Consider the following 20,428-nt stretch of genomic DNA (forward strand, 5'->3'; position numbering starts at 1 on the left):
ATTTTTATTTTTTATTTGTGCAATCGGGCACAAAATAATTGTCTGTACATCCTCCTGGGCGCCAAAAATCTGCAAAGAGGAAAATAGAGCCCATAAGAACAATTTCAATGTTGAAAATGTCAATTGACCTAGCCTCAACATCATTTTTGGCAAGAGAGTTCCAGATTTCCACTCCCCTTTGTGCAAGGAAGTGTTTTCTGACATCACCCTTTTAAGGTTATGCCCTCTGGTTCTGGACTCTCTCACCAGAGGAAATAGTTCCTCTCTCTACTATAAATTCTTTAATCATCTGAAACATCTCAATTAGATCACCTCTTGATCTTCTATACTCAAGGGAATACAAGCCTAGTCTATGCAACCTGTCCTCATAATTTAACCCTTTTACCCATGGTATCATGCTGGTGAATCTGTGCTGCATCTACTCTAAGGCTGTTGTATGTTTCCTGAGGTGTGCCCAGAACTACACACATTACTCCAGATGGGGTCTAACCAGAGCTCTGTACAGCTGTAACGTAACTTCCGCTCCTTTGTATTCCAGCCCCATCGAGATAAAGGGCAACATTCCATTAGCCTTTAAATAATTTTTGTACCTGTCTACTAGCTGTGTGATTTCTGTACATGGACCCCTAAATCGCTCTGCTCATCCACAGTTCCCAGCTTCTCGTCATTTAGAAAATACTCTGATCTATCTTTTTTAGGTTCAAAGTGGATGAACTCAGACTATTCCCACATTTAAACTCAATCTGAGTTTTGCTTACTCCCCGAAACTATCAATGTCACTTTGCAACTTTCTGCTCCAATCTACACTTTATTGGGCCACTTAACTTAGTGTCATAAACAAACTTAGATATATATAGCTTTCTATTTCTTCATCTAAGTCATTTATAAATACAGTGAAAAGGTGAGGCTCCAGTACAGATCCCTGGGAGGACACCACTCGTTACATCCTGCCATTTTGAGTACATACTCATTATTCCTACTCTGTGTCCTCTACTTCCTAACCAATTTCCTGTCCAAGCCAATAGATTGCCTGCAATTTCATGCCCCCTCATTTTTGTTAACGGTCTCTTATGTGGAACCGTGTCAAATTCCTTCTGGAAGTCCATAGACATACTCTTATCTACAACATTTGTTACTTCCTCAAAAAATTAAACTACATTTATTAGATATGACTTGCCTTTTATAAATCCATTCTGGCTTTCTCTAATCAGCTCATATTTGTCCAAATGCTCAGCCACTCTGTCCCTTATAACAGATTCCTAGTTTATCTTTTCTACCCATCTTAAATAATGGAGTGACATTGGAAGTTTTCCAGTCTAAGGGGACAATTCCTGAATCACAAAGAAACATTAAGATAATTGTGCAAGGCTGATAATCGTTTTGCAAAAAAATACATTTCAGTGGGAATAAAATACAATCTAGAGAATATTCTATTCACTTTATTTTTTTAAAAGAAAGAAACATCTCAACAGTATTGTTTCCCTACATCAAGAAAAACGAATTTACATACAATCAGAACATAAGAATTTTTTACATAAGAATTAGGAACAGGAGTAGGCCATCTAGCCCCTCGAGCCTGCCCCGCCATTCAACAAGATCATGGCTGATCTGGCCGTGGACTCAGCTCCACTTACCCGCCCGCTCCCCATAACCCTTAATTCCCTTATTGGTTAAAAATCTATCTATCCGTGACTTGAAAACATTCAATGAGCTAGCCTCAACTGCTTCCTTGGGCAGAGAATTCCACAGATTCACATCCCTCTGAGAGAAGAAATTCCTTCTCAACTCAGTTTTAAATTGGCTCCCCCGTATTTTGAGGCTGTGCCCCCTAGTTCTAGTCTCCCCGACCAGTGGAAACAATCTCTCTGCCTCTATCTTGTCTATCCCTTTCATTATTTTAAATGTTTCTATAAGATTCCCCTCTTCCTTCTGAACTCCAACAAGTAAAGACCCAGTCTACTCAATCTATCATCATAAGGTAACCCCCTCATCTCCGGAATCAGCCTAGTGAATCGTCTCTGTACCCCCTCCAAAGCTAGTATATCCTTCCTTAAGTAAGGTGACCAAAACTGCACGCAGTACTCCAGGTGCGGCCTCACCAATACCCTATACAGTTGTAGCAGGACCTCCCAGCTTTTGTACTCATCCCTCTCGCAATGAAGGCCAACATTCCATTCGCCTTCCTGATTATCAGCTAGCACATGGTTACATACAGAAGGCAGAGCATCTAACTGGTTTACTATAAATGCTTTTTTGAAATACACTTGGTTACAGTGCATCAATCTAGAGTAATGTGTGGCAAGATAGTTCCACACAGATCATTTTGCAACACTTTTTGTCAGTGGTATGTTGTTTTGTCTGCATGGTGTCATACATATCCTTTACATGCTTATAACAAAAACAACTTGCATTTATATAGCGCCTTTAATGTAGCAAAACATCCCAAGATGCTTCACGACCGCTTTCAATAAAAATTTGGCACCAAGCCAATGAAGGCGCTATCAGGAAAGATGATGAAAAGCTTAGTCAAATAAGTAGATATTAAGGAGCATCTTAAAGGAGGAGAGAGAGGTAGAGATGCAGAGAGATTTAAGGAGAAAATTCCAGCGCTTAGGGCCAAGGCACCTGAAAGCATAGCTGTCAATGGTGAAGTGATTAAAATCAGGGATGCGCAAGATGCCAGAATTGGAGGAGCGCAGTGATCTCGAAGGCTTGGTATGTCCTGTCCGCAAAAAGTAGGATAAATCCAATCCAGCCAATTACTGCTCTATTAGTCTACTCTCAATCATCAGCAAAGTGATGGAAGGTGTCGTTGACAGTGCTATCAAGCAGCACTTATCAATAACCTGTTCACCGATGCACAGATTAGGTTCCGCCAAGATCACCCTGATCCAGACTTCATTACAGCTTATAGCTGAATTCCAGAGCTGCTGTGAGAGTGACTGCCCTTGACATCAAGGCAGCATTTGACCAAATGTGGCATCAGGGCTCAGTAATAGGTCCCTTGCTTTTTGTGGTATATTTATGATTTAGACTTGAACGTAGGGGGCATGATTAAGAAGTTTGCAGATGATACTGAAATCGGCTGTGGTTGATAATGAAGAAGAAAGCTGTAGACTGCAAGAAAATATCAATGAACTGGTCAGGTGGGCAGAACAGTGGCAAATTGTATTCAATCAGGAGAAGTGTGAGGTAATTCATTTGGGGAGGGCTAACAAGGCAAGGGCATACACATAAATGGTAGGCCACTGAAAAGTGAAGAGAAACAAAGGGACCTTGGAGTGCAGCATGTCCACAGATCCCTGAAAGTAGCAGGCCAGGTAGATAAGGTGGTTAACAAGGCATACAGAACATTTGCCTTTAGTAACCGAGGCATAGAATACAAGAGCGGGGAGGTTATGCTTGAACTGTATAAAACACTAGTTCGGCCACAGCTAGAGTACTGCGTACATTTCTGGTCACCACATTACAGGAAAGATGTGATTGCACTAGAGAGGGTACAGAGGAGATTTACGAGGATGTTACCTGGACTGAAGAATTTTAGCTATGAGGAAAGATTGAAAAGGTTGGGTTTGTTTTTTTTAGAACAGAAGAGGCTGAGGGGAGATCTTATTGAGATGTATAAAATTATGAGTGACTTAGATAGAGTGGATAAGAAGGACCTATTTCCCTTAACAGAGGGGTCAACAACCAGGGGGCATAGATTTAAATTAATTGGTAAGCGATTTAGAGGGATTTGAGGGGAAATTTCTTCACCCAGAGGGTGGTGGGGGTCTGGAACTCACTGCCTAAAAGGGGGGTAGAGGCAGAAACCCTTACCACATTTAAAAAGTACTTGGATGTGCACTTGAAGTGCCGTAACCTACAGGGCTACGGACCAAGAGCTGAAAAGTGGGATTAGGCTGGATAGCTCTTTGTCGGCCAGTGCGGACACAATGGGCCGAAATGGCCTCCTTCCATACTGTAAATTTCCATGAATCTATTCTATGATCATGGAGCCCTGGTAAAATTGCCCTCAAGAAGGTGGTTATGGTTGTTGGAGGCCAATCATCTCAGCTTCAGGACATCACTGCAGGAGTTTGTCAGGGCAGTGTCCTATGCCTAATGATCTTCAGCTGCTTCATCAATGACCTTCCCTCCATCAGAAATGGGGATATTCGCCAATGATTGCAGATTCAGTTCCATTCGTAACTCCTCAGATAATGAAGCAGTCTGTGTGCTCGTACAATAAGACCTGGACAACATTCAGCCTTGGGCTGATAAGTGGAAAGTAGCATTCATGCTACACAAGGGCCAAGCAATGACCATCTCCAACAAGAGAGCCTAGTCACCTCCCCTTGACATTCAATGGGATTACTATCGCTGAATCCCCCTCCATCAACAACCAGGGTGTTGCCATTAACCCAAAACTTAATGGAACCAGCCACCAATGTTCCTCTCTTTTTTTTGTGCTTAATGGGTTATGAGCACTTTTTTGTCCATGGGCAAATTTTACAACAACGACAGCAACAACAACTATTTAAAAGCATATATGCAGCAATGCCATATTGTCATCCCACTGTCTCAAATCATGAGACAATCAATCAGACAAACTCTTAAAAATCATGAAATCAGTTGGTTTTTTTTTGGTTTATAAATTTCATTTGTGGCTTTATTTAATCTCTAAAAGGTTACAGCTCTTACAAAACCTATATTAAACATGTCTTGTGTTATAATTTGCTCTGTCAGGTCACAGCTACTATTAGTAAGGTCACATTAACTATTTGGATTGTCCAGGTCATCTCCTATTCCTTTGTAAATTCAGACAGGAAACATTAGGTTAAATTGATTAGCAATTAAACCATTAAGATGGCCATTATGTAAAGGTCAGGAGGTTTGGTGAGAAGGAACCTCGCTTCAATATACATTCTGGGCAAAGTCTCACACATCCTATGCTACCTCCATTTACACATCCCATTCTACCTCTACTCTCACACATCCCCTTCTATCTCTACTCAGCTACTATCCTCACTATTTACTACATTGCCAAGTTTTGCATCATCGACAAAATTCTAAATTGTACTCCCTATACCCAAGTCCAGGTCATTTATATATATATAGGTTGAACCTCCCTTATACAGAACTCCTTTATCTAGAGCCACCCATCATCCAGAACAATTCCCGGCCATCGGGGAGCACATGTGCAGAACTCCGACATGAACAAATTGTAGTCCTTCCTCGCTGCTGACTCCTGCAATTGCTGGCCTGACCCCATGATCCACCGTTGCCCATGATCTCTCTGCCGCACACCCAGCCCCAAGCCAGCACCTCGTCCAGAAAAAACACTTAGCCAGAACAGGCAGGTCCCAAGGGTTTCGGATAAGGGAGGTTCAACCTGTAACAAGTAAAGCAACGGTCCTAATACTCCTATTCTGATTGACCCCACTGCATAGTTCTCTCCAGTTAGAAAAACATCTGTTTACAACTACTCTCTGCGTCCTATCCCGTGGCCAATTATGTACCCAAGTTACCACCGTTCCTTTAAAACCATGTGCTTTTATTTTCCGAATAAGTCTGTTATGTGGTACAACATCAAATGCCATTTGAAAGTCTATATATAGATCTACTGCACTACCTTCATCAACCCTCCCCGTTACTTCAAAGAACTCTCAGTTTAGTCAAACACAATTTGCCTTTAACAAATCCGTGCTGGCTGAACTTTATTAATCCATCTGAACCACAGGAGCAGATTTAACATCTCATCCCAAAAACAGAGTAGATATTATTGGTGATAGGAAAAAACTGGACCAACCAAATAACTTGGTCTGTTAAGTTTTCTTATTATTATTATTCACCAGACATTAGCAATAACTTTGTTTCAAACATTTGTTGGTAGGTGGTGAGAAACTAAAGCTGGAGTTAACATGCACTCAATGTAAACATAAACCCGTACAAGACTCATGTTTCACGCTTTTAGTACCCTCAAATTATCTCTTGGGTTCAACCTCACTTTTTCATTGAAGTTCACCCAAAATCACTTTCCATGGGAGCAAAAGTGCTTGTCGAACTGTGGCCTAATTTAAGATTAAAAAGTGTTTCCCTCCCCCTCTCGTCTTGGTATTGTTCAGCTTTAATTAGACACTCATTCACATCAACATTTCCAGTTCAGGACCATCTTCTTGGGTCACACATCCACAGCTCACCTGTGTCTGCATTACACGGCATGAATTGAAATGTGAAACATTAAAAAAAATTTACATGATGAGGTTCACCAAGACACTCACCATCTATAGATCGGGAAAACTCTGAAATATCAAAGGGCAATCCATTGTCAATAGTCTACCTTTTGCAAAGCTGCAACACGTCACTGTCTTCCTCTTGGCTTCAGTTTCAAAAATGTTCAGCATTTAAATCCTGAGTGACGTTTTAAAAGAACACCTTTAGATGCTAACATTTGTTACTTAAAAATAAACATCTACATTAAACACATATACGGATGTTAAATATGTAATAATTTATTTTTAAAGTTAATCTATAAATAAATATATTCCAAATTCAAGATAATATTACATAGAATTTACAGCACAGAAACAAGGCATTCGGCCCAACAAGTCTATGTTTATGCTCCATATGAGCCTCCTCCCGACCTTATCAACATTCCATTTCTTTCTTTCGTATACTATCTAGCTTCCCCTTAAATGCATCTACACTATTCGCCTCAACCATTCCATTTGTAGCGAGTTCCAGATTCTCATCAAATGGGGATGGCATCAAACAGGAAATTAGGGATGCGTGCAATAAGGGTACAGCAGTTACCATGGGTGACTTTAATCTACATATAGATTGGGCTAACCATACTGGTAGCAATATGGTGGAGGAGGATTTCCTGGAATATATAAGGGATGGTATTCTAAATCAACGAGAGACCTGGCCATCCTAGACTGGGTGTTGTGGAATGAGAGAGGATTATTTAGCAATCTTGTTGTGTGAGACTCCTTGGGGAAGAGTGACCATAATATGGTAGAATTCTTCACTAAGATGGAGAGTGACACAGTTAATTCAGAGACTAGGGTCCTGAACTTAAAGAAAGGTAACTTCGATGGTATGAGACGTGAATTGGCTAGGATAGACTGGTGAATGATATGTAAAGGGTTGACGGTGGATAGGCAATGGCAGACATTTAAAGACCACATGGATAAACTTCAACAATTGTACATCCCTGTAAAAATAAAACGGGGAAGGTGACTCAACCGTGGCTAACAAGGAAAATTAGGGATAGTGTTAAATCCAAGGAAGAGGCATATAAGTTGGCCAGAAAAAGCAGCAAACCTGAGGACTGGGAGAAATTTAGAATTCAGCAGAGGAGGACAAAGGGTTTAATTAGGAGGGGGAAAATAGAGTATGAGAGTAAGCTTGCAGGGAACATATAAACTGACTTCCATAGCTTCTATAGATATGCGAAGAGAAAAAGATTAGTGAAGACAAATATAGGTCCCTTGCAGTCAGAATCAGGTGAAATTATAATGGGGAACAAAGAAATGGCAGACCAATTGAACAAATACTTTGGTTCTGTCTTCACGAAGGAAGACACAAATAACCTTCCAGAAATACTAGGGGACTGAGAGTCTAGCGAGAAAGAGGAACTGAAGGAAATCCTTATAGTCAGGAAATTGTGTTAGGGAAATTGATGGGATTGAAGGCCAATAAATCCCCAGGGCATGATAGTCTGTAGCGCAGAGTACTTAGGGAAGTGGCCCTAGAAATAGTGCATGCATTGGTGATCATTTTCCAACAGTCTTTCGACTCTGGATCAGTTCCTATGGACTGGAGGTTAGCTAATGTAACACCACCTTTTAAAAAAGGAGGGAGAGAGAAAATGGGGAATCATAGACCGGTTAGCCTGACATCAGTAGTGGGGAGAATGTTGGAATCAATTATTAAAGATGAAATAGCGGCGCATTTGGAAAGCAGTGACAGGATCAGTCCAAGTCAGCATGGATTTATGAAAGGGAAATCATGCTTGACAAATCTTTGAGAATTTTTTGAGGATGTAACTTGTAGAGTGGACAAGAGAGAACCAGTGGATGTGATGTATTTGGACTTTCAAAAGGCTTTTGACAAGGTCCCACACAAGAGATTAGTGTGTAAAATTAAAGCACATGGTATTGGGGTTAATGTATTGGTGTGGATAGAGAACTAGTTGGCAGACAGGAAGCAGAGAGTCAGGATAAACGGGTCCTTTTCAGAATGGCAGGCATTGACGAGTGGGGGGCCTCAGGTTTCAGTGCTGGGACCCCAGCTACTTACAATATACATCAATGATTTAGATAAAGGAATTGAGTGTAATATCTCCAAGTTTGCAGATGACACTAAGCTGGGTGGTGGTGTGAGCTGAGAGTAGGATCTAAGAGGCTGCAGGGTGACTTGGACAGGTTAGGTGAGTGGGAAAATGCATGGCAGATGCAGTATAATGTGGATAAATGTGAGGTTATCCACTTTGGTAGCAAAAATTAGGAAGGCAGAATATTATCTGAATGGAGACAGATTAGGAAAAGGGGAAGTGCAATGAGACCTGGGTGTCATGGTACATCAGTCATTGAAAGTTGGCATGCAGGTACAGCAGGTGGTGAAGAAGGCAAATGGCATGTTGGCCTTCATAGCTATGGGATGTGAGTATAGGAGCAGGGAGGTCTTACTGCAGTTATACAGGGACTTGTTGAGGCCTCACCTGGAATATTGTGTTCCATTTTGGTCTCCTAATGTGAGGAAGGACGTTCTTGCTATTGAGGGGGTGCAGCGAAGATTCACCAGACTGATTCCCGGGATGGCAGGACTGACATATGAGGAGAGACTGGATCGACTGGGCCTGTATTCACTGGCGTTTAGAAGAATGAAGGGAATCTCATAGAAACAAAAAATTCTGATGGGATTAGACAGGTTAGAGGCAGAAAGAATGTTTCCAATACTGGGGAAGTCCAGATCCAGAGGTCACAGTCTAAGGATAAGGGGTAAGCCATTTAAGACAGAGATGAGGAGAAACTTCTTCACTCAGAGAGTTGTTAATCTGTGGAATTCTCTTCTGCAGAAAGTTATTGAGGCCAGTTCGTTAGATATATTCAAGAGGGAGTTAGATAAGGCCCTAATGGCTAAAGGGATCAAGGAGTATGGAGAGAAAGCAGGAAAGGGGTACTGAGGTGAATGATCAGCCATGATCTTATTGAATGGTGGTGCAGGCTCGAAGGGCCGAATGGCCTACTCCTGCACCTATTTTCTATGTTTCTATGTGTGGGCTCCTTGTCCTCCATTGATGGTGGAAATCGGGTCATCCCAGGGTCCGCCGGGAAAGCTGGAGGGTACTGGCCTCTCGCTTCCGGTGCTGGCCCTGGTGGCCAGTGGGGTGTAGGGACTATCTGGGGTAGGTTGCCAGTGGTGGTGTCTGTGCTGCCCATTGACCGCTGTCCCTGCAGTGGGTCTGCTCCCAGTGGGTGTGTGTGAGCCCTTCCTGGGGATTCACATTTGTTCCAAAAGCCCAGGCTACATGATCAGGTAGCCCGCTGGACCTGGGGGTCTCCCACGAGGGGTTTCCTCTGGCATTGACATTATACCTGTAGAACCCAGTGTCCTTTAACAGTCTACTTTTCACATGCATGACACATTGGTTCCGAACGCAACTTGTCGACTCTACACTGTTATTTCTCTTCACATTCTCACATTTTGCACTTACAATACTTTCTTGTGTATCGGTGTCTCCATACAGGGTTACATTTATCACATTATCTTTTCTGGCATCTTATTTAACTGTACAAACTTGTTACTTACATCACTTTTAAAAGCATTCATTACATTTTTTTCATTAGTTTTTCCGGCATCACCATTACATTTGCATACCTGCATTCGGTTACTGCACTTTGAACTTTAATGTCCTTGGCATCGCTGTGCCTAGTGTGGAACTGTCCCTTTAATTGCCTTGGGTTTCCGCTCTCCTTTAAAAGGGTCTTCCAATCCAGTTCGCTGCTCGGTGCCACGTGTTGCTCCTCCTACGCTGCCCCCCTTTAGATTCCAGGTTCTTTGCCTCGTGGTGCAGCCGCCATCTTCTTGCTCTCCTCGAGGTAGGCTTTGTTGATCCTTTTCTCCTCACGTTCGGCCAGACGCTGAGAATCCACCTTTTTCCCTGATCTTCTTGGAGTCCTGCCACGGCCCGGAAGGTGAGGTCTGGACGTTTGGGTTGGATGTTCTCGCCATGGTGTTGTGCAGTCTGTGTCGTCGCCATGCAGTCGAGCTGGACGGTAGGATTTCCAGGTGCTGCAATGGATCCAAGTTTGGGGCTGCATAGGATGTCGATCGCTAGAGCCTGGAGGCCGTCGTTGCTCTGACCGATTTGGACCTGCTTCATCCAACTTCTTCCCAGCAGTGTTGGACCATCGCCGGCAACGATCCACAAGGCGAACTTGTACCTCGCGCCGCCATGGGACACCTGGACCTCCACGCTGCCAACAACTGGGATGGTGCCTTTTATATAGGTGAGCAGCTTTACCTGGATTGGGAACAGTATTGGTCGTTCGGCAGGATTGTTCCAAAGTTTTTCAAAGGCCGTCTGACTCATCAACGACTGGCTTGCCCGTGTCGATCTCCATCGAAACTGGAACCCCGTTGATGCTCATTTCCATCTTCCATGGGGAACTCTCGGTGGAGTAGGTATATATTCCATACTCTTCTTCCAGGGGTTGAGCAGCTTCGTCTTCATCAGTATCGGAGCCCACGTGATCGGCCAACTCTTCAGCGGTGAGTAAAGCTTTTTCGACACATTCGCTGAAGGTGACCTTTCACGTTGCAGCCTTTGCAGGTGTACTCTTTGTATTGGCACTGGTGGGCTCTGTGGTTTCTGTCATGTATGTAACCACAATGTAACACCACTGTATTACTGTATACACTCAACTGAGATGCACACCTTGACCACAAGGGGTGAACTTGTGGGAGACACTCCTTACCTGGTTGCTCAGGTATAAAAAGGGAGGTCCCACGCAGGGTCACTATCTTTGGAGTCCTGTGAATAAAGAGTTCAGTCACACAGTGACCTTATCCCCAGAATGTGCCTCGTGTGGTTTCATACTGCAGAGTAAGGACTTTACATTGGCGACGAGAAATGGGAATTCATGACCCACAAGAATGGCCACCGGTAGTACAGAGGAACGGTACTATGTTGGGGAAGACTGGGACGATTTTGTCGAGAGACTTCAGCAAAGCTTCGTTATGAAAGAATGGCTGGGGGATGCAGCGGCCGACAAGCGAAGGGCTCATCTCTTGACCAGCTGCGGACCAAAGACTTACGCACTCATGAAGGACTCACTAGCACCTGAAAAGCCGGTGGACAAAACCTTTGAAGAACTTAGCAAATTGATCGGGGAGCACCTCAAACCGGCGAGTAGCATACATATGGCCCGACACAGATTCTACACCCACCGACGTCATGAAGGACAGAGCATACCGGATTTCGTAGCGGACCTCCGGTGTTTGGCCAGCCTCTGTAAGTTCACAGACGTCTGCGGGGAGGCGATGCTAAGAGACTTCTTTATCGAGGGCATCAGTCATGCGGGAATTTTCCGCAAATTAATTGAGACCAAGAATTTGACCTTGGAAGTGGCGGCGTTGATGGCTCAGACTTTCATGGCGGGGGAGGAAGAGATGAAAATAATATACGCGTGCAATTCTGCCTCTAACGCGGCGATGGATCAGGGAGTCAACATCATCAATGCAACTCAGAGCCCTGCAGGCAGGCAGGGGCAGTCCGAAGCAATAGTCCCCAGAGCAGGACTTCAACAGAGACAATGGCAGGCTGAACGGACATTCACGCCATCACAGTGGACAATGCGGCCCGGGATGTGGCCATTGACACCCACTAATAGGGTACTTAAGAGCAATCAAAGGGATAGTCGGCGCAGAATGCCTGGCCATAGCCCTTTTGTTCCCAACAATGGAAATTTTAACTCATGCTGGAGGTGTGGGGGAAAACACTCAGCTAGATCTTGCAGATTTCAACAGTTTGTCTGCAAGAACTGCAATCTCAGTGGCCACTTAGCTCGAATGTACAGGAAGCCTGCAACCAGGCTAATATATGAGGCAGATGGACCAGAAGAGGGTTCTTTGAGGCAGGATGACCTTTGGGGCAAATCGATGGACGCCGAGGTGCAGCGGGTCCATGTGGCGAATATTCACAATTCATACACCAAAACGCCACCAATGATGATGAGGGTTTTATTAAACGGTATCCCTGTACGCATGGAGCTGGACACTGAGGCCAGCCAGTCACTCATGGGCATTCCGCAATTTGAGAAGCTATGGCCTCTTAAAGCCAGTAGACCCAAATTAGCACGTGTTGACACACAATTACGGACTTACACGAAATAAATCATTCCGGTGCTAGGCAGTGCAATGTTGGCTGTCACACACAATGGGTTAGTGAATTGGCTACCACTTTAGATTGTCCCGGGCAATGGTCCCGCACTGTTGGGGAGGAGCTGATTAGCCGAGATGAACTGGAAATTGGGGGATGTTCACGCAATGTCATCTGTGGAGCGAAGTTCGTGCTCACAAGTCCGACAACAATTCGATTCACTATTCCAACCTGGAGTCGGGACTGTCAAAGGCACTAAAGTAGTGATACATATCACTCCGGACGCCAGGCCAGTGCACCACAAAGCCAGAGCGGTGCTGTGCGTGATGCGGGAAAAGATCGAGCGTGAACTGGACCGGCTGTTGAGAGAGGGCATCATCTCGCCTGTCGAATTCAGCAACTGGGTGAGCCCCATCGTTCCTGTACTAAAAGCGGATGGCTCTGTCAGGATTTGTGGCGACTACAAGGCCACCATCAATCGGGTGTCCCTACAAGATCAATACCCGCTCCCAAGAGCGGAGGACCTTTTTGCCACACTGGCAGGCGGCAAGTTGTTCACCAAGTTGGACCACACTTCAGCCTATATGACCCAGGAACTGGCCGACGAATCTAAACTACTGACCACCATCACCACACACAAGGGACTGTTCGTTTATAACAGGTGCCCGTTTGGCATTCGATCAGCGGCTGCGATTTTTCAACGAAACATGGAAAGCCTGCTTAAATCCATTCCTGGAACGATCATATTCCAGGACGATATCCTCAATACGGGTCGAGATACCGAGGAACACCTCCATAACCTGGAGGAGGTGCTACGCCGACTGGACCGGGTCGGCCTACTACTCAAAAATTCTAAATGTTTGTTCTTAGCTCCTGAGGTTGAGTCTCTGGGCAGGAGGGTTGCTGCAGATGGGATTCGGCCATTGTAAACCTGTGGAATTCTCTACCACAGAAAGTTGTTGTGGCCAGTTCATTAGATATATTCAAAAGGGAGTTAGATGTGGCCCTTACGGCTAAAGGGATCAAGGGGTATGGAGAGAAAGCAGGAATGGGGTACTGAAGTTGCATGATCAGCCATGATCATATTGAATGGTGGTGCAGGCTCAAAGGGCTGAATGGCCTACTCCTGCACCTATTTTCTATGTTTCTATGACTTTCTGAGTACAGAAGTTTCTCCTGAATTCCAGATTGGATTTATTTGTGACTATGTCTTATACTTATGGCCCCTAGTTTTGAACTCCCCACAAGTGGAAACATCTTCTCTGCGTCTACCCTATCATGCCCCTTCATAAATTTAAAGACCTCCATCACGGTCACCAAATTAAAAACAAAAAGCAGGAAAAGCTACGATTTAACAGAAATAAACATTTGTCTTTCTTCCTGGACAGGAGAACCAATCAATCAGATTTACTTGGAAATGTTTACTAATAGGTTGACTTAAAGATGTTATTTAACGAATTTCGCTTCTAATGATTTTCTCTCAAATATTATCCACAATATTAATCCCTGCTCTTATCACAAAAAGTGTCGAATTATTTTAGGTACTTCGCAATGAGATAACGGCAAACAAACTTCATTGTACTCTCAATTTTTAATCTATTTCAAATATTTATACCAAAATGAAATTGTACATTATCAGTTAAATCAAAAGTATTTTCTGTGTCTTTCTCAATAAACAAATTTTTATACATCATTACATAACTCTTGTTTCTATTAACACTCCACTCAACATTTAAGAGGAAATTTATATTCTAAGTATCGGCACAGGCCCCAGGAAGATATTAAAGGATATTGGACAAAGTGGAGATCGAGAGCCAGCGGCAGTTGGTGAGAGGGGAGCGACCTATCAAAAGCCCAGCGGGAGATCGAGAGCCAGCGGCAGTTGGTGAGAGGGGAGCGACCTGTCAAAAGCCCAGCGGGAGATCGAGAGCCAGCGGCAGTTGGTGAGAGGGGAGCGGCCTATAAAAGGCCCAGTGGGAGATCGAGAGCCAGCGGCAGTTGGTGAGAGGGGAGCGACCTATCAAAAGCCCAGCGGGAGATCGAGAGCCAGCGGCAGTTGGTGAGAGGGGAGCGACCTGTCAAAAGCCCAGCGGGAGATCGAGAGCCAGTGGCAGTTGGTGAGAGGGGAGCGACCTGTCAAAAGCCCAGCGGGAGATCGAGAGCCAGCGGCAGTTGGTGAGAGGGGAGCGGCCTATAAAAGGCCCAGTGGGAGATCGAGAGCCAGCGGCAGTTGGTGAGAGGGGAGCGGCCTATAAAAGGCCCAGCGGGAGATCGAGAGCCAGCGGCAGTTGGTGAGAGGGGAGCGGCCTATAAAAGGCGTACCGGTGCAGCTACAGCGGGAGAGAAAGCAAAATAGAAGTAGAAAGTAATCAAAAAGTGACGTCACAGCCAATGGGGTAAGTGATTGGCTGGTGATTGGTGAGTAGCTTTTCTTTTCTTTTTTATATCAGTAAGTGAACTGTAACATTGTTATTACCAATTTAAGGGTATCTAAGGTTAAGACATGGCAGGAGAGCTCGGCCATGTGATATGCTCCTCCTGTACCATGTGGGAACTCGGGGACACTTCCGGTGTCCCTGGGCGCTACGTGTGTAGGAAGTGTATCCGCCTCGAGCTCTTGACGGTCCGCGTTGCAGAATTGGAGCTGAGGGTGGATTCACTCTGGAGCATCCACGATGCTGAGAATGACGTGAGTATCACGTGTAGTGAGTTGGTCTTACCGCAGGAGAAGGGTCCACAGCCAGATAGGGAATGGAAGACCAGCAGGAAGAGCAGTGCAAGAAAGATAGTGCAGGGGTCCCCTGTGGTCATCCCCCTGCAAAACAGATACACTGCTTTGAGTACTGTTGGGGAGGATGACTCATCAGGGGAGGACAGCAGCAGCCAAGTTCATGGCACCGTAGGTGGCTCTGCTGCAAAGGAGGGCAGGAAAAAGAGTGGGAGCGCGATAGTGATAGGGGATTCGATGGTGAGGGGAATAGATAGGCGTTTCTGCGGACGCAACCGAGACTCCAGGATGGTATGTTGCCTCCCTGGTGCAAGGGTCAAGGATGTCTCGGAGCGGGTGCAGGACATTCTGAAATGGGAGGGAGAACAGCCAGTTGTCGTGGTGCACATTGGTACCAACGACATAGGTAAAAAAAGGGATGAGGTCCTACGAAAAGAATTTAAGGAGCTAGGAGCTAAATTAAAAAGTCGGACCTCAAAAGTAGTAATCTCGGGATTGCTACCAGTGCCACGTGCTAGTCAGAGTAGGAATCGCAGGATAGCGCAGATGAATACATGGCTTGAGCAGTGGTGCAGCAGGGAGGGATTCAAATTCTTGGGGCATTGGAACCGGTTCTGGGGGAGGTGGGACCAATACAAACCGGACGGTCTGCACCTGGGCAGGTCCGGAACCAATGTCCTAGGGGGAGTGTTTGCTAGTGCTGTTGGGGAGGAGTTAAACTAATATTGCAGGGGGATGGGAACCTATACAGGGAGACAGAGGGAGACAAAAATGAGGCAAAAGCAAAAGACAGAAAGGAGATGAGGAAAAGTGGAGGGCAGAGAAACCCAAGGCAAAGAACAAAAAGGGCCACTGTACAGCAAAATTCTAAAAGGACAAAGGGTGTTAAAAAAGCAAGCCTGAAGGCTTTGTGTCTTAATGCAAGGAGTATCCGCAATAAGGTGGATGAATTAACTGTGCAAATAGATGTTAACAAATATGATGTGATTGGGATTACGGAGACGTGGCTCCAGGATGATCAGGGCTGGGAACTCAACATCCAGGGGTATTCAACATTCAGGAAGGATAGAATAAAAGGAAAAGGAGGTGGGGTAGCATTGCTGGTTAAAGAGGAGATTAATGCAATAGTTAGGAAAGACATTAGCTTGGATGATGTGGAATCTATATGGGTAGAGCTGCAGAACACTAAAGGGCAAAAATCGTTAGTGGGAGTTGTGTACAGACCTCCAAACAGTAGTAGTGATGTTGGGGAGGGCATCAAACAGGAAATTAGGAGTGCATGCAATAAAGGTGCAGCAGTTATAATGGGTGACTTTAATATGCACATAGATTGGGCTAGCCAAACTGGAAGCAATACGGTGGAGGAGGATTTCCTGGAATGCATAAGGGATGGTTTTCTAGACCAATATGTCGAGGAACCAACTAGGGGGGAGGCCATCTTAGACTGGGTGTTGTGTAATGAGAGAGGATTAATTAGCAATCTCATTGTGCGAGGCCCCTTGGGGAAGAGTGACCATAATATGGTGGAATTCTGCATTAGGATGGAGAATGAAACAGTTAATTCAGAGACCATGGTCCAGTACTTACAGAAGGGTAATTTTGAAGGTATGAAGCATGAATTGGCTAAGATAGATTGGCTAATGATACTTAAGGGGTTGACTGTGGATGGGCAATGGCAGACATTTAGAGACCGCATGGATGAATTACAACAATTGTACATTCCTGTCTGGCGTAAAAATAAAAAAGGGAAGGTGGCTCAACCGTGGCTATCTAGGGAAATCAGGGATAGTATTAAAGCCAAGGAAATGGCATACAAATTGGCCAGAAATAGCAGCGAACCTGGGGACTGGGAGAAATTTAGAACTCAGCAGAGGAGGACAAAGGGTTTGATTAGGGCAGGGAAAATGGAGTACGAGAAGAAGCTTGCAGGGAACATTAAGGCGGATTGCAAAAGTTTCTATAGGTATGTAAAGAGAAAAAGGTTAGTAAAGACAAACGTAGGTCCCCTGCAGTCAGAATCAGGGGAAGTCATAACGGGGAACAAAGAAATGGCAGACCAATTGAACAAGTACTTTGGTTCAGTATTCACTAAGGAGGACACAAACAACCTTCCGGATATAAAAGTGGTCAGAGGGTCTATTAAGGAGGAGGAACTGAGGGAAATCTTTATTAATCGGGAAATTGTGTTGGGGAAATTGATGGGATTGAAGGCCGATAAATCCCCAGGGCCTGATGGACTGCATCCCAGAGTACTTAAGGAGGTGGCCTTGGAAATAGTGGATGCATTGACAGTCATTTTCCAACATTCCATTGACTCTGGATCAGTTCCTATCGAGTGGAGGGTAGCCAATGTAACCCCACTTTTTAAAAAAGGAGGGAGAGAGAAAGCAGGGAATTATAGACCGGTCAGCCTGACCTCAGTAGTGGGTAAAATGATGGAATCAATTATTAAGGATGTCATAGCAGCGCATTTGGAAAATGGTGACATGATAGGTCCAAGTCAGCATGGATTTGTGAAAGGGAGATCATGCTTGACAAATCTTCTGGAATTTTTTGAGGATGTTTCCAATAAAGTGGACAAAGGAGTACCAGTTGATGTGGTATATTTGGACTTTCAGAAGGCTTTCGACAAGGTCCCACACAGGAGATTAATGTGCAAAGTTAAAGCACATGGGATTGGGGGTAGTGTGCTGACGTGGATTGAGAACTGGTTGTCAGACAGGAAGCAAAGAGTAGGAGTAAATGGTTACTTTTCGGAATGGCAGGCAGTGACTAGTGGGGTACCGCAGGGTTCTGTGCTGGGGCCCCAGCTGTTTACATTGTACATTAATGATTTAGACGAGGGGATTAAATGTAGTATCTCCAAATTTGCGGATGACACTAAGTTTGGTGGCAGTGTGAGCTGCGAGGAGGATGCTATGAGGCTACAGAGTGACTTGGATAGGTTAGGTGAGTGGGCAAATGCGTGGCAGATGAAGTATAATGTGGATAAATGTGAGGTTATCCATTTTGGTGGTAAAAACAGAGAGACAGACTATTATCTGAATGGTGACAGATTAGGAAAAGGGAAGGTGCAACGAGACCTGGGTGTCATGGTACATCAGTCATTGAAGGTTGGCATGCAGGTACAGCAGGCGGTTAAGAAAGCAAATGGCATGTTGGCCTTCATAGCGAGGGGATTTGAGTACAGGGGCAGGGAGGTGTTGCTACAGTTGTACAGGGCCTTGGTGAGGCCACACCTGGAGTATTGTGTACAGTTTTGGTCTCCTAACCTGAGGAAGGACATACTTGCTATTGAGGGAGTGCAGCGAAGATTCACCAGACTGATTCCCGGGATGGTGGGACTGACCTATCAAGAAAGACTGGATCAACTGGGCTTGTATTCACTGGAGTTCAGAAGAGTGAGAGGGGACCTCATAGAAACGTTTAAAATTCTGACGGGTTTGGACAGGTTGGATGCAGGAAGAATGTTCCCAATGTTGGGGAAGTCCAGAACCAGGGGTCACAGTCTAAGGATAAGGGGTAAGCCATTTAGGACCGAGATAAGGAGAAACTTCTTCACCCAGAGAGTGGTGAACCTGTGGAATTCTCTACCACAGGAAGTAGTTGAGGCCAATTCACTAAATATATTCAAAAGGGAGTTAGATGAAGTCCTTACTACTCGGGGGATCAAGGGGTATGGCGTGAAAGCAGGAAGTGGGTACTGAAGTTTCATGTTCAGCCATGAACTCATTGAATGGCGGTGCAGGCTAGAAGGGCTGAATGGCCTGCTCCTGCACCTATTTTCTATGTTTCTATGTTTCTATGCTTACACCAGTGCTTAAAGAACATGATGGACACTGTACTGTTTACATATTGTGTTTTGTTTTTTGCTGAAAATGTCTGGAGCAGACTGAGGTCTCTGGGCAACAATGGCCAGGAGAGAAATCTCATCCCAGGCGATGGCAAACCACTTAGCCCAAGATCGGGTGCGAAGCAGAAACCCATCAACGGCCATTACCTGGATGAGATAGCCCCAAAAGGTGGGAAACCGAACAAAGAACTGCCATTAAGTCGCAGACCCAGTGGAAGCAGAAGCCATCAGGAGCCATCAACAGAATACACGAAAGTAAGATCTGGGATGATGGGCCATTCAGACAATCACCCCAGACAAAGGAAATACTCTATTTTGGCAAGAAGCATGGACTGTAACGTACAAGAGAAGGCAGTTTGCTGCCATTTCGCTTCTCTTCTCTCTTTGCTTCAAGAACTGTGCACTCCGTCCAGGACAGAGAGGAAACCCCACCAATGAGGGACCAAGAACCTCACTACTCTACCTTCGGAAGAACCCTCGAGACCAGGACCTGAATGCTGTAACAGCAGCACGGAATCGGAAGAGAAAGCTTTCCCCAAGGAAGAAGCAGCGAGTAAGCCAACGGATAATCTGGGTGAGCATTATCAGCCCACGCACCGTTAAGATCACTGAATCGAGTGTGAGGGGGTGTCGTGTGTCCCAAAACAAACCTTAGGGGTTTAGTGGGGAGGTGCTACGTGTGATTATAGTGTGTGTAAGGTGGGATTTGTTGGACGAATCCAGTTATACCCTGTACATTACCGTAGTGTGTTGTTTTCTTCGTCGTCTTAATTCGCGACAGGGGACTGTTAGGACGGGGCAGTTTTTGTACTATTGTACGGTTTCGTTTACGTCACCAGGTGTTACTTTTACTGGTGTGTGTGTGTGTGTGTGTGGAAACAAATAAAGTATTGTATGGTTGAGGCCGAAAGACCTGTCTCTGGTTCAGTTTTCTGTTCCCCCAAATAATTCCCGTGTCTCGAACCGTAGGCTGGGGTGATTCAAAACCACCAAGGCAAACCACCTACAATATTTACATTATTCCTGGGAGTTGTTAGGATTATAGAATGACAAACAAAATAAAATGAATTTTTGATTTTCTCCTCTATTGGTTCTCTTCCTATTTCTTAATGATATATTTTTTAAAATTAATAAAAATATGTAACTGCTACAAATCCTTGTGTAAAGCTACTTATTTCACTCGATCGTTCAAAATCAAATGTTGAGAAATTTCAATTTTAAAATGTTTTAAGCATTTCAGAGCCTCTTTAAAAGCATTTGAACTTCAAGACCTGGTTCAAACGTATTTAGATGAGGGGAGACTTGATTGTTTTCTTCCGTTTCTTCCAAAATTATATTCAAAACTTGGGGGCTGGGGGGAAAGGGGGAATGTTGTTAACACTCATTTTTTATGAAAAGTTTATTAAAAATCATTAAATTCTTTCAAGTCTCATTGTAGCTATGACAGAAAAAATTGCTCTGTTTCTCTTTTCCTCTT

The sequence above is a fragment of the Pristiophorus japonicus genome, chromosome 5, assembly GCF_044704955.1.
Source record: "Pristiophorus japonicus isolate sPriJap1 chromosome 5, sPriJap1.hap1, whole genome shotgun sequence".
Taxonomy (NCBI): domain Eukaryota; kingdom Metazoa; phylum Chordata; class Chondrichthyes; family Pristiophoridae; genus Pristiophorus; species Pristiophorus japonicus.